The following is a 14,538-nucleotide window of genomic DNA, read 5'->3' on the forward strand; positions in this document are numbered from 1 at the left end:
GCAAAGTTGAAAGAAATATTTTCATAGGTTTTACCTCAAACCCACAGACATTTTTGACCTAAGTAAATGCGTCCAGTTTAATTGCTGTCCAGTTTAATAGCCGTCCGTGTTGCAGCAAAATACAGAAGTAGGAAAGGCTTTTCTTGTAATAGAACTAATCCCAATTTTTAAAGACCTACCCTCATTTTGCCTAACTAGAAATTAGTATTAGTCAAAGTTATTATTTAATTTTTGTTTTATTATTTTAAGTAAATTAATACTTAACATAACTATGTAAGTGCGCCAATTAAAATTAACAATAAAACTTTTATAAGTCTTCACTTAACGAAACTGGAAAAATTAAAAAAGTTATTCTGGAGATTAGGTCTATTGTTTTATTTAAAAATTGGTCATGAGGTTCAGTATGACAGGGGTTACTCAAAATTATTGTGTTGAACAATTGCTTAAGAGTGGTGGTTTTTTTTTTTAAAGATAAGAATATCGTTTAGGTGAATCTAATGTGGGAATAAGTATATCGATCGGAAGAAATACCAACATTTTTCATTTAAAATTAATAAAATAAATATCTATACACACAGGATAGTCACGATAACTCTTGTTTGTACTGCGGATTACATCGAGTTGCTTACCTTTATATATGCACTAGTTTTGGGGTTAAAGTTGAGTCAAGAAAAACAAAACCGTCTTAATCCAAAGCCGCGGTGACCTATTCCGACGCCCGGGGCGAACTATCAATTTCACGTCCTTTCCCTTTAGTTTTTTAAAACATTAAAAAATGTTCAACTTTGCGAATATTCGCCTTTTTCCTATTAGGAAAGGTTGGTTTTTTAAAATTATGATGTCACAAAGCTGATGTGGAAAACAGTTAAATCAGTCAGGAAGGCAAAGCAAAACGTCGAGTAGACTTCAGCAATGAAGCAAAGAATGAGCTTTTGTTCTTTTTTTTTTTTTAAATACCCGTTTGGCGCTCCCCGTAGGTTAGGTTAAGTGTGTGGGGCGGCCACCCCACCATCTCTACCCTTGTTACGCCGAAGCAGGAATCATCGTATTTTCGGCCCAGTCGAGAAATTTTAGAGCAGTTGTGAAGTACAAAGTTCACAAAATTTCTATTAAAATATGCGGTGATGTAATAAACAGCAGCTTTAATAGATAGAAGGAAAAAAATGACGCGCCCATCTCTAGAGTACTAGAGGGTAAAGAAACAAGAATTGTAAATAATCAAATCTGCTTTCAATGATAACTGAACCTAGTGGCGTAGCGAGGTCGGGTGTCACCCGGTGCGGCACTTAAGAGGCACCCCAGAGGCGTAGCGACCCTTCCCGGGGACGAACTTTCAAATTTTCGATTTGCACCCCCCCTCAAACTTTCGATTTGCACCCCCCCCAAGTTTTTCTCTATATATTTTGCTATTTTTTTGCCTTGGTGTCACCCCCTAAATGGTGTCACCCGGTGCGGTCCTCCCCCCGCCCCCGCCCCCCCCCTCGCTACGCCCCTGACTAAACCAAATAGTTTATTTAACGCACCGTGTAAAATATTTATTAGCTGTGGATATGTAACTGTTGCCAGTGCTTCTTCCAGACTTTTTTCACCGGGGGGGGGGGGGACGGGGACGGGGACGGGGGGGGGGGGACGGGGACGGGGACGGGGGGGGGGACGCCGACGACGACGACACTGGTAAAAGTATATGTTTCTACATAAATTCCATCTCGTTGGGATCCAACCCCCCCCCCCCCCCCCCCGAAGAGATGCCTGGAAGAAACTCTGGCTGTGGCAATGGCTATGGCGGTGGCTATGGCTATGGCTTTGGCTATGGCTAAGGCTTTGACTGTGGCTATGAGGCCATGGCTGTGGTTAGCTTTCATCTAAAGTTTCTGCGATGTGTGTAAGAGCATCATTGTTCTCCTTACACTTCAATCATTGTCGCCTTAGATTTGCTAACGTTTACTTCCCTATAAATACTGCTTGCTTGTCTACAAAACGTGACGGGTTATTCAATATCTTGTCTTACTCAATCTTTTTAAAAAAAAAACATAAATACCGGTCTCATACAGAGAAAATTCATATAGGATATTATTCAACATTTAGCCGGGTTGTCTGTTAGGAATTCTAACAATCTATAGCAGGGGTCTCCAAACTTTTCAGTCCGAGGGCCGCATTAACTATCGAATTTCAATTGGGAGGGGGGGGGGGAGCAGTTTCTTCCAGGCATGTCTTTGATTTTTTCTGCGCAAAGTTCTTCAGCCATCACCAACAAACGTTTTTCTTGGCCAAAAAGATCTCCGCGGGCCGGATGAGAGGACTTCGCTGGCCGCATACGGCCCGCGGGCCGTAGTTTGGAGACCCCTGATCTATAGAATGCTTAGACATACTAGGAAATACGACTTCTGTCTTACTTAACCGGACATTTTCAGGCACTCCAATTATTGAACTTCTACACATTTCGTAGAATAATGGGGTTCAAACTTATATACATTTTGACGCAAGACTACGTTTAAAAAAAAATGAGACTAGATAGTTTTAATACGTTTTCTAAAAATAACTTCATTTCAGCTCTTAGTAGTTGTCCAGGATTAAAAATACTCAGTGGGCTTGGTTTGTTTATGCAACGATTTATTTATTTATTTCACCTGTTAATTACGACTAGCCTTGGCATGTCACGGTGACATGTACCTATCCCCGCGTTTTAAATGTCACATAAGCAGGCACACACCCGAGCTACGAGATTGTCATTTATTGTCATACAGCAAGGGACGTGACTCTCGCTTCTAGTTGATTGTTTTATACTGTCACGACATGAGTAGCGACCCCTCGTCAAAATGAATGTTTCGCACAAATACGAGAGGGGTTACGACAAGGGGTGACCGTGGGATTCCTCTTCACATTAAAACTTATGACAGACAGGCGTCTGAATTATAAGATATCAACACGGGTGATAAACAATAACTGGCAGCTTTGTTTGTTTTGTGCAGTGACGTCACTAGCCAGGGTGTGGTAGTTCCTCTAGCGCAGGGGCGGATAATGCATGGATGGTGTCCCTTGGTAAGTATTTTTGTGGGCGCTTAATATATACATTCAAAATTTACAAACAGTGGATAAATGTGGTGTGCCCCCTTCAATATTTCCAAACCAATGTCGTCACTAGGGTGTCACTCCTCCACCTACGATTTTATGTATGATATACTAACACTTTGGTAGTTTTATGTTTTGTAAATTTTAAATTGAAACTACAAGACTGTTACTATTGATATGTACTCGATGACGTTATGTAACATTTTAATCCTCTGGTCACCCCCCCCCCCCTTCCCCCCTAACTCTCGTATACTCTGCTAGCACTCCACACCTTTAACTCACCTCACACTCCAGCACTATTCTCCCCCACACTTCCACTCACCTCACACTCCAGCACTATTCTCCCCCACACTTCCACTCACCTCACACTCCAGCACTATTCTCCCCCACACTTCCACACACCTCACACTCCAGTACTATTCTCCCCCACACTTCCACTCACCTCACACTCCAACACGATTCTCTCCCACACTTCCACTCACCTCACACTCCAACACTATTCTCCCCCACACTTCCACTCACCTCACACTCCAGCACTATTCTCCCCCACACTTCCACTCACCTCACACTCCAACACGATTCTCTCCCACACTTCCACTCACCTCACACTCCAACACTATTCTCCCCCACACTTCCACGCACCTCACACTCCAGCACTATTACCCGCACACTTCCACTCACCTCACACTCCAACACTATTCTCCCCCACACTTCCACTCACCTCACACTCCAACACGATTCTCTCCCACACTTCCACTCACCTCACACTCCAACACTGTCTCCCCCACACTTCCACGCACCTCACACTCCAGCACTATTACCCGCACACTTCCACTCACCCCACATCCCAGCACTATTCTCTCCCACACTTCCACTCACCTCACACACCAGAAGTATTCTTACCCTCACTTCCACTCACAACCCTCACTAGGTTTTTTTTATTTTTGCTATTATAAAATATCCAACCAATTCGATACACGTTTCTCGTCATTTAATTTTTGTGTCATATCCCTGTGTCAGATCACGTGCGTCTGTCTGTGTATCTGTGTGTCTGTGTGTCTGTGTGTCTGTGTGTCTGTGTGTCTGTGCGTCTGTGTGTCTGTGTGTCTGTGTGTTTGTGTGTCTGTGTGTCTGTGTGTCTGTGTGTCTGTGTGTCTGTGTGACTGTGTGTCTGGGTGTCTCTGTGTCTCTGTGTCTCTGTGTCTCTGTGTGTGTCTGTCTGTCTGTCCGTCTGTCCTTCTGTCCGTCTGTCCGTCTGTCCGTCTGTCCGTCTTTCCGTCTGTCCTTCTGTCCGTCCGTCTGTCTGTCAGCCTTTTATTTTCCAAACTACAGTGGCAGATGGATGAAAGGTTCACTTTAACCAGACACAATATTAAAATTTAATTATTTAACTGAAGTTAGAAGACTGACATTTATATTATCGTCTTCTATTTGTTTATTCATGAGACTAGATCTAGGAGTTCATTTATTTTTTTTCACTTGCCGAGTACAGGTGGGGAGGGCGTGGAGAGAAACAGGTAAAAATTACATGTATATCTGTCCTATGTCGCTGAGAGTTTAGACTGCTTGTGTGTGTGTGTGTGTGTGTGTGTCTATCTTTGTGTTTCTATGATTGTCTTAGTCTATATGCGCCTAAGTGCGCATGTGTGTGTGTCTGAGCATTGTGTGTGTGTGTGTGTGCGTGTGTGTGTATGTGTGTGTGTGTGTGTGTGTGAAGTCGTCAATATTTAATGTATTGGAATTGTAAAAATAAAATTCTTTTGTCAGCCCAGACTTTATATTTCCTAACGGGGCAGGGTGTGGTGTGTACTTAAGGGCCACATCTGACATTTATGTGCCGGCCGCTCAACATTTATGTTGTTGTTTGCGTGTGCATGTCTCAGCGGGTCACCTCGAACTGTACCGACTGTTGTGGTTTATTAACAACTCTTACCGAAATTTCAGAATAACTCGTTTGCCGGCTCTACATTAGTAACTTGTCAGAGAGACGTAATTTCTGGAGCCGTAATGTAATGCGCCCTAGTTATCCGCGTTGCGTGCTGGGGGGGAGGGGGTGGTGGTGGCCTATTTTTAAGAGCCCGGATGTTCTGAGCTTAATATTGGCGAGTCTCATATGTCGGCAGAATTATGTTGATGGGAACTTTTGGTCTGTCATTGTTATCATGGGAGCGCTTTTAACAGATGTCGTTTTGCCGAGAAAACTATTTATCGTGACCCTGTATATGTAGTTGGAAACATTATCGTTATAAGACCAGTTGACGGAATATCTATAGTCAAGACTTTTTAGCTTGAGCCCTTTTGTATAAACAAAAGTAAACATACCATCTCGGACTTGATGGTCAAGAGGGCAGGTAAATTATAGTTTACCTTTTTTTTCGTGACGTCAAAGATGGTCAGTCTATGTCTAGTCGCCTTTACTTTTCCCAACACGACCAGGTATCCATTTAAGATGAGTGGACTCAGGAACATCATACAGGGGTCCATATGAGAACCTAACACGAGATTTTAGTGTTACTAACCGTTCGTTCTACAGTATTGTTTAATCAAGCAGCTAGTACAAAGTATTTTTAAAAGAATAGAGGAATAAAGTCCAAAATAAAATATTCACCATATTGAAACCATAGGCTATAAATAACCTCCCCAGCCCGGGTTTTTTAAATAAGACCACTCTATTTACAGTCATACATTAACGCATGTCGATATCCAAATCAAATTTAAACTACTAAAACTTTCAGAGAGCTAACCTCATCCTATCTAGAAAACCACACGAAACAGATTTCTTTAATTTTTAGAGCGCCCCCCCCCCCAGTAGCGGGGGCGTCAAAATGGGTTGGAAAAATAAATTGAAAGGTTGAGGGGGGTGGAAATTGAAAGTTTGAGGGGGGTGGGTGCAAATCGAAATTTTTAGGGGGCGGGGTGTGTGCTAATCGAAATCTTGAGGGGGGGTACACATCGAAAAGTTTGTCCCCGGGCGCCGGGAAGGGTCGCTACGCCTCTGCGCCCCCCCCCCCCCCCTCCCCGAAGAAAGTCTACCGACCCCCCCCCCCCCCGAACAAAATGTCAATTCCCCCCCCCCCCCCCCTCGGAGAAAAAAGTCTGGAAGAGACTCTGCAACTCCCCCCCACCCTCACATAGCAGCAGAAAAATCTAAACATGACGTAACACGTAATTTTCTATTAATGGTAAACTAATATTTTAATTCTTTCATTCCATTTCATTTTTGTAGCCTGTGCTTTAAACTCTATACTTTATAGGCAATTTATTTGCGACTATTGTTGACTTTGCTAATGGGTGTGTGAGAGAGTCTAGTGTGGGTCTAGTGTGGGTAGTTGTGTGTGTGTCTAGTGTGGGTTGTTGTGTCTAGTGTGGGTAGTTGTGTGTGTGTGTCTAGTGTGGGTAGTTGTGCGTGTGTCTATTTTGGGTAGCTGTGTGTTTGAGTCTAGAGTGGGTGGTTAAGTGTGAGTCTAGTGTGGTTAGTTGTGTGTGTGTGTCTAGTGTGGGTAGTTGTGTGTGTGAGTCTAGTGTGGGTAGTGATGAGGGGGATTGGGGGAAGGATAGATAGTGTGACGTCACATTTTTACATTTTAAAAAGGTAATGTCAGAAGCTGAATTTTAGTTCCCATTTTGCGTTTTAGAAAACTGTTAATGTAAATTGTAATAAAAATTGATTAATAAACTCAATGTTGACGAGATTAGTCAATATTTTAGAAGGAAATGTATGTTTAACAAAATTTAACTGCAATTTTGAGCGGCTGGTAGGCTGAGGTGTGACGTCATTTAAGGTAGGTCTGGCTCTTCGTGACGATGTGTGACGTAAAGGGGGGGGGGAGTAATGCGTGACGTCATTTATGGATGACTTTCCACCCCCCAGCAACCAATGCAATTACACTCACTTGTACATCACCCCTACGTCACATGAGCGCCGAATACATTTTATAAAACAAAGTAATGACAGTAGAGGTAGCCCTGCCCAAGTCACGCTAAACTTGGCGCTCCACAACAACAACACGCTTAGGCATGTTTCACACTGCGCGCCTGTACAGAGATTCAGGTCACATTAAAACAGAAACAAAAAAAAAACAACTTCCGCGAGTGACAATAATGTGCTTCTGTTTTTTTTAAATACGCTATGTTAACTTGCTTCAAGTATTGGTATTTAAGCGTTCTGTGCTTGTTTATTCAGAAAATTTCTCTAACTAGATTGTAAGATACAGATGGTAAAACGAACACAGACTTGTCTTAACCATTCATTTTGCAACGATACCACATGTGAAAATGGCGTCGCTAGGTCGGGTGTCACCCGCTGCGGCAATTCGTGGTGTCACCTCCCCCCGCCCTAAAGAAACAACGTATATGTGTGTGTGTCTGTGTGTGTTTGTGTATCGGCCTACATAGGCCTAAAATTTAAATATAAGCCACATACTAGTACACCTATGTTTATCAGCTTTAATCAATGCAGACGTAATAGTAATGATGTTTATAATTGTTGTTATAATTGTTGATTTATACTTAAAAGCAGGGGCGTAGCGAGGGGGGGGGGGGCGGGGTGTGTGGACCGCACCGGGTGACACCATTTAGGGGGGTGACACCAAGGCAAGAAATAGCAAAATATATAGAGAAAAACTTGAGGGGGGGGGGGTGCAAATCGAAAGTTTGAGGGGGAGTGCAAATCGAAAACTTGAAAGTTTGCCCCCGGGAAGGGTCGCTACGCCTCTGGGGGGTGACACCATTAAATGCCGCACCGGGTGACACCCGACCTCGCTACGCCACTGCTTAAAAGACTATTTAACTTTAATTAATTATTAATTAAATTGGCAAACATGCATTTTTCTTATGCAACTGTTTGTCTTGATGTCACCCCCTTAAATGATGTCACCCGGTGTGGCCCGCAACCCCCGCCACGCCCTCGCTACGCCTCTGACATGTGACATTAACCTGCTTCTATGCGACAAATATTTTCTTTGAACAAGGTCATCTCAAAACTAGAGGTGCCACTGGTGTTTATATTTCAAGCTTTGTAACTCTAAATTTAGTAACAAGTCATGACGCGCTTACCCTGTATTTATAAAATAAGATTTAAAACAAGTCTCGGTTGATGTAAATTACAGCTATTGCGGTATACCAATATAAAATCATATTCTCTTACAAGGATTATAAACAATAGTTGAACTTAGCATAAACCGGGATAATATGGTTAGTACAAGCATAGAAGTCCCTTTGCTCGCAATATCGTGTAACAGGTAATTATTAGAGGTGGGTGGACTCAGGGACACACGGGCATACATACACATTCACATACACTGGCATGTACACTTTCCCCTGCAACCTCTGCGTATCGCTCTGTATATTACCCCCTCCAAAAACCTGCTATAAGACATTACTCCCCCCCCCCCCAACCTGCTATAGGACATTACCCTCTCCAAAAACCTGCTGTAGGTCATTACCCCCTTCAAAAAACCTACTATAGGACATTACCCCCCTATTTATTACTAATAAACCCCCAAACCTAACCGGGATAGGTTCAGTGCTAGATATAGGAATAGGGATATGGTTGAAGTTTAGGATAATATAATCAAATGTCTTGACCTGGAGAGGGACATAACCCTCTGTGAATTATCCCCCCTGTCTATTACCCCCTGCTATTACTTTCCGGGTCAATTAATTTACATTCTGAATCTTGTACCCTGAAGAAAATCTGCAGTAAGAAATTAAATGTCTGTCGAATAATAATAATTGACAAATCTAATAGGGTTAGTGATAAATATGGAGATAGGGATAGGTTAGGGTTATACTTAGTATTATGTTTATGGTTATGGTTGTGGTTATGGTTGTGGTTATGGTTGTTACGATTTTTATTATGGTTATTATGGATGTTATGGCTGTTATTGTTGTTATGATTGTGGTTATGGTTATGATTATAATTATGATTGCTGTTACGGTTACTGTTATGATTATCATTTTGGTTATTGTTATTGGTATTGGTATTCGTTATCGCTATCGCTACCGTTATCGCTTGAGTTCTAGCGGAAGAGATGTTGACTGTTAACCCGTAATTCTCGAGTTCGAATCCGGGTTCAAGTTAGTAGACCGTCCTTGAGTCCACCCAACTCTAATATGTACCTAACTCGCGTTAGGGAAAGTAAAGGCGGCTGGGCATAGTGCTGACCACACTATCTCTTCATATGCCGAGGTCTTCACTCTTCTTCACTTGCCCCATAGACCGTCAGGTTTGAAAGGGAAACTTTACTTTTCACTAAAGTAGATAATCGACATGATTGAAAATGTTTTGTCATTATTCGAATATATTATATTTATTGCTTCTGATTCAGAATTTCCAGTAAATTCATATTCCGTGTTAATGATTCTTAAGCCATTAAAGGTAATTGATTGTGTATTGTTTTTCATGTGTATGGCAGCTTGGGAATATTTTAGGTTATGTAATTCTTTTACGTAAGATTAAATTATTTCTATGTCCTCGGCATATCAGTGCCTTAACTTCCCCAGCTCGAGTTTGGAACCTACAAGAGCTGGACGGATTCAAGCCTAGGATTCGAACTCCAGACTTTTGGGTTGGCAGGCATGCAATCTGCAGTCTGACCACGTCGTCTCTTAAAATTGTTTATCTTAGTATTGAGATGAAAAAAGATGGTGTGCGATCTTTAAGTATAACTCTTTACATATGTGGTACTACTTCCATTAAAACTATTTTTAGTTATGATTATTATCTCTTGACAAGTAAGAGAAGTTTACTTTTCGAACCTGACGGTCCATGGGGCAAGTTTAGTAGAGTTCGGTATATGAAGGGATTATTATGGTCAGCACTATGCCTAGACGCCTTTACTTTGCCTAACACCCGTTTGGTACACATTAGAGCTGGGTGAATTCAAGGAAGATCTACTGACTTGAACCCGGATTCGAACTCGAGACTTTAGAGTTAGCAATCTAGCGCTCTACCGCTAGGCCTCGTCGTCCAACATATCTCTTGAGTACTGGTCAATTTTTTAAAATGTCTGTTGCCAGTTTGTTGCCAGATTGTTGCCAGTTTGTTGCCAGCTTGTTGCCAGCTTGTTGCCAGTTTGTTGCCAGTTTGTTGCCAGTTTGTTGCCAGATTGTTGCCAGTTTGTTGCCAGCTTGTTGCCAGCTTATTGCCAGTTTGTTGCCAGTTTGTTGCCCGTTTGTTACCAGTTTGTTGCCAGTTGTGTTCTTTGCTTCCTGTTCTAAAATTAACTTAGCCTAGATTAACTGTTGTGGACATCTCGCCCATTGCACGTCAGAATAAAGTGGAGGGTTGAGAGTGGGGATAGATGACTTACACCATAAAACAAGAACCTGCTACTGAAAACTTTAAAAATGTAACCAACAAAAGTGTGTAAACAATATTTTTTTAAGTAGAGTTTATGGCAAGAACCCAACTTGAAGGAAAAAAAAATCAACTCCTGAGAATGATTGAGAGGTGTGGTTGTGTCCCTATGCTTCGTAAGAGGTCAACAGAAATGTTGGCCAGTGATGTATATAATATTTTCATGGGATGGAGTGGCCTAGTGGTAGAGAGCTAGACTGCTAACGCGTAAGTATCGAGTTCGTAATTCGGGTTCAAGCCAATAGACCGTCCCTGAGTCCACCCAACTGTGATGGAGAGTAAAGGCGCCGTCATACGCCGAGGTCATAAAGACAATCAAGTTTGGAAGGGGAACTTTACTATAACATTTTCAGAGACCGAGATCTAGTTATATATAGTTTTATAGCTAGGACTGACAATATGGTGCATTAAATTTTAAATTAGTGAGCTATAGGCTATCGATCTATCAGTTCTATATATATATATATATTTTTCTAAATACACCATAATGGTAAAAAAAGCAATTGCTATCATAATTCTCAGCATTTTTTAGACACTATTTCCATATTATTTAAGTGCTTAATTTAGAAATGCAAGGAAAACAAAACTCCCGGTTGCAAACATTTTTGAAAAGTGGAGTTTGAACTATACATAAAGGCAGCATATCAACAAATAGATTGATGTATAATTAAAATGCGTCTGTTACATTCAAACATTTAAGTGCGAAGTAAAGAATAAATCTAAACCAAACTTTGCAAGAATAATATATTTTATTAAATAAAATTTAATATTTGTACAAAAAAGTAATTTTAAGCGTTTAAAAAATATTTTAAAATATCACAGTTTGTCTTAAATAATTCAAGAATGTAATATAATACATCAATTACAAAATTTGGAATGTTGTTGACAATAACATTGTTCTGTTAAAAATAATTAATATTAACTCTATAAATTATTACCCGAAACATAAAATTTTAGCCTATTAAATAATTTGTTTTTAAATTAAAATATTCAAAGTTGTCTTGATATACTGATATATGTATAATAAATATTACCGTATGTATAGGTGAATAATGTTTAAAAAAATTCAGATCTTTTCATACTACGAGCTCGGTATTCATCAACAATTTTACACTAAAAGATCATTTCAAATCAATACAACAAATATAAACAAAACTTTGATGGCAAAAAAATAACCAAGACTTTAAAATTCGTTCGCATCAATGATGAGATTTCTAACGTTTTTGAAATTTAAAAATTAAATAAAAAGTAAGTTCAAATCAAGAAATATTTCTTTGTGTAGACAGTTGAGTCATTTACCGAAAATAGCAGAACAAGAGTAGGACGGATTTATTCAACAGTCAAAATTTGTTCAGGCCAAAATTCTGAGGAGAATCCCAACCAGAAGAACAGTGGAGGAGAGGAGTACTCTGCTGGCTTCACCTGTTGATTCATAGTAAAATATTGCAGTTAAGATCCTCACAAAACAGACCAAAATAAAATAATTCAGTTGAGATCTTTTCAAAACAGACCCAAATAAAATATTGCAGTTAAGATCTATACAAAACAGACCAAAATAAAATATTGCAGTTAAGATCTATACAAAACAGACCCAAATAAAATATTGCAGTTAAGATCTTTTCAAAACAGATCCAAAGTAAAATATTGCAGTCAAGATCTATTCAAAACAGATCTAAATAAAATATTGCAGTTAAGATCTATACAAAACAGATCCAAATAAAATATTGCAGTTGAAATCTATACAAAACAGACCCAAATAAAATATTGCAGTTAAGATCTATGCAAAACAAATCCAATAAAATCAATCAATGAAGACCTGTGCGAAACAGGTCAAAAATAAAATCATTCATTTAAGATCTATGCAAAACAGACCAAAATAAAATATTGCAGTTAAGATCTATACAAAACAGATCCAAATAAAATATTGCCGTTACGATCTATACAAAACAGATCCAAATAAAATATTGCAGTCAAGATCTATACAAAACAGATCCAAATAAAATAAATCAATGAAGATCTATGCAAAACAGGTAAAAAATAAAATCAAGCAATTAAGATTTATGCAAAAAAGATCCAAAGTAAAATATTGCAGTCAAGATTTATGCAAAACATATCCAAATAAAATCAGTCAATAAAAGTCTATGCAAAACAGATCCAAATAAAATATTGCTGTTAAGATCTATGCAAACAGATCGAAAGTAAAATATTGCAGTTTATATCTATGCAAAACACATCCAAAGTAAAACATTGCAATTAAGATCTATGCTAGACTTATCCAAATAAAATAAATCAATAAAGATCTATGCAATACATATCCAAATAAAATCAGTCAATGAAGATCTATGCAAAACAGCCCCATAGTAAAATATTGCCGTTAAGATCTATGTAAAACAGATCCAAAGTAAAATCAATAAATGAAAATCTATGGAAAACAAAGCAAAATTAAAATCAAACAGCAAAAACAAAAATCAATAACTGAAGATGTCTACAACCGATTAAAAAACCAATAACAACAAAAGCTACTAGTAATTAAAGATACATTTACAGCACTTTATAAAATTTCACTTGGCGGTGTGTTCGGGGAGAGAGTTTCGAGGGGGGGGGGGGGGGGGGGCGGGACACACCATATACCACTGTTTCTTACAGGCATCTCTAGTATCGCCCCCTCCCCCTTCGGATTAAATAGAAAAAAATATATAATCCATCTCTAAAATATAAAATCTACCAGTGTCCGCTCCTCCGTAAGCTTTAAGTGTCTAGCCCTCTTCCTTTAAAGTTTCTGAAATAAAACTTCGAAGACGGCTAGCTCGAAAGTCTGGAGTTCGGATCCCGTTCAAGAGCCTGCACGCTCTGAAAGGTTTATCACCCAACCCGCATGATGCCGCTGTAGGGCGGGGAGGGAAAGAGAGTGGCAACTGGGGAGACACAATATTTTTGCTCGCCTGTGGGGGAGATCCCGTCATTTCACTTGGCCTTAGAGTTAAGTTCTATGAAACTCGCCGTGGTCTGAATGATGTTAATCCAGTGTCAGTGTTTCTTCCAGACTTTTTTCTCGGAGGGGGGGGGGCGGTCTAACTTTTTTTGCGGGGGGGGGGGGGGGGCGGACACTAGTAAAAGTGTATGTTTACTATATAAATCCATCTCGTTCCGGGCGGGGGGCGGTAGACTTTCTTGGGGGGGGGGGGGGGGGGGACACGGCTCTGCCCCCACCCCCACCCCCGTAGAGATGCCTGGAAGAAACTCTGTGTAAGTCACAAAACTAAAAGGAAATGTCTGCCTTGGTCGAGGATATAAATTACTTCGGTATCAGTTAAGAAGGCAGTGGCGTCTCCTTGGTCTATCGCTTATACATGACAACTACAACCTGAATAGATTAGACTCAGTAGGGCATCTGTCCTGATTTTGGTGTCGTAGATATGTGAATCTCCATAAGTGTGGTGGCGCCTGGTCTAAAATAGCATGACACTCATTTAATTGTGTCCCAGGTCTAAAAGTGTATGACTCCCATTTAATTGTGTTCCTGGTCTAAAAGTGTATGACTCTCATTTAATTTTGGTGTCGTAGATATGTGTATCTCCCTATGTGAAGAGGCGCCTGACCTAAAAGTGCATGACTCCCATTTAATTGTGTCCCAGGTTTAAACGTGTATAACACCCATTCTGTGGCGGCGCCTATTATTCGAGCGATCAACTTGGTCGGACATGTTTGAATGAGGACAAACACAAAACATTTCCACGACCGTACTCACCACACTGGTCTTTGGTAGTTTGCACGTCATTAGACACCAATGGGCACGACTGCACAAGACACGATCCATACTCTTCTAAAAGACTATAAAAATGTAACCGCTAGTTTGTTATACTTTGTATTGAATGTACATTGGCAAGGAATAAAAAATAATCGTTATTAAATTTTACAATCAAGCGATCTTCCTCAAAACGAAATTATTTCTGTAATATTTCTAGCTTTAAAAAATAAAAATAATTTAGTATTTATTTTAAAGAATAAAGAACTTACGTGCAGTTGATGGTTTTTGGATTTGGTGAAAACATTTTTGTTTGTTTATCGGTACACATCTCAATAGCACAATCCATATTTTGGTTTAGTAG

The 14,538-nt window shown here is 40.0% G+C and overlaps 1 long non-coding RNA gene across 1 annotated transcript in view; it reads right to left on the reverse strand.

The window, feature by feature from the left end:
- Positions 1–11,162: 11,162 nt before the first annotated feature.
- Positions 11,163–14,538, reverse strand: part of LOC131929911 (uncharacterized) — a 9,105-nt gene continuing 5,729 nt past the window's right edge. Inside the window, exons 6-8 of the long non-coding RNA XR_009384038.1 lie at positions 14,447–14,538; positions 14,178–14,260; positions 11,163–11,851 (exon numbers count right to left, since the gene is read on the reverse strand). The exon at positions 14,447–14,538 is cut by the window's right edge and continues 26 nt beyond it. This is a non-coding gene — a long non-coding RNA (uncharacterized LOC131929911). The remainder of the gene's footprint in view (positions 11,852–14,177; positions 14,261–14,446) is intronic.

This window comes from Physella acuta, unplaced genomic scaffold (assembly GCF_028476545.2).
Source record: "Physella acuta isolate Inbredline_101_S28 unplaced genomic scaffold, ASM2847654v3 ptg001691l, whole genome shotgun sequence".
Taxonomy (NCBI): domain Eukaryota; kingdom Metazoa; phylum Mollusca; class Gastropoda; family Physidae; genus Physella; species Physella acuta.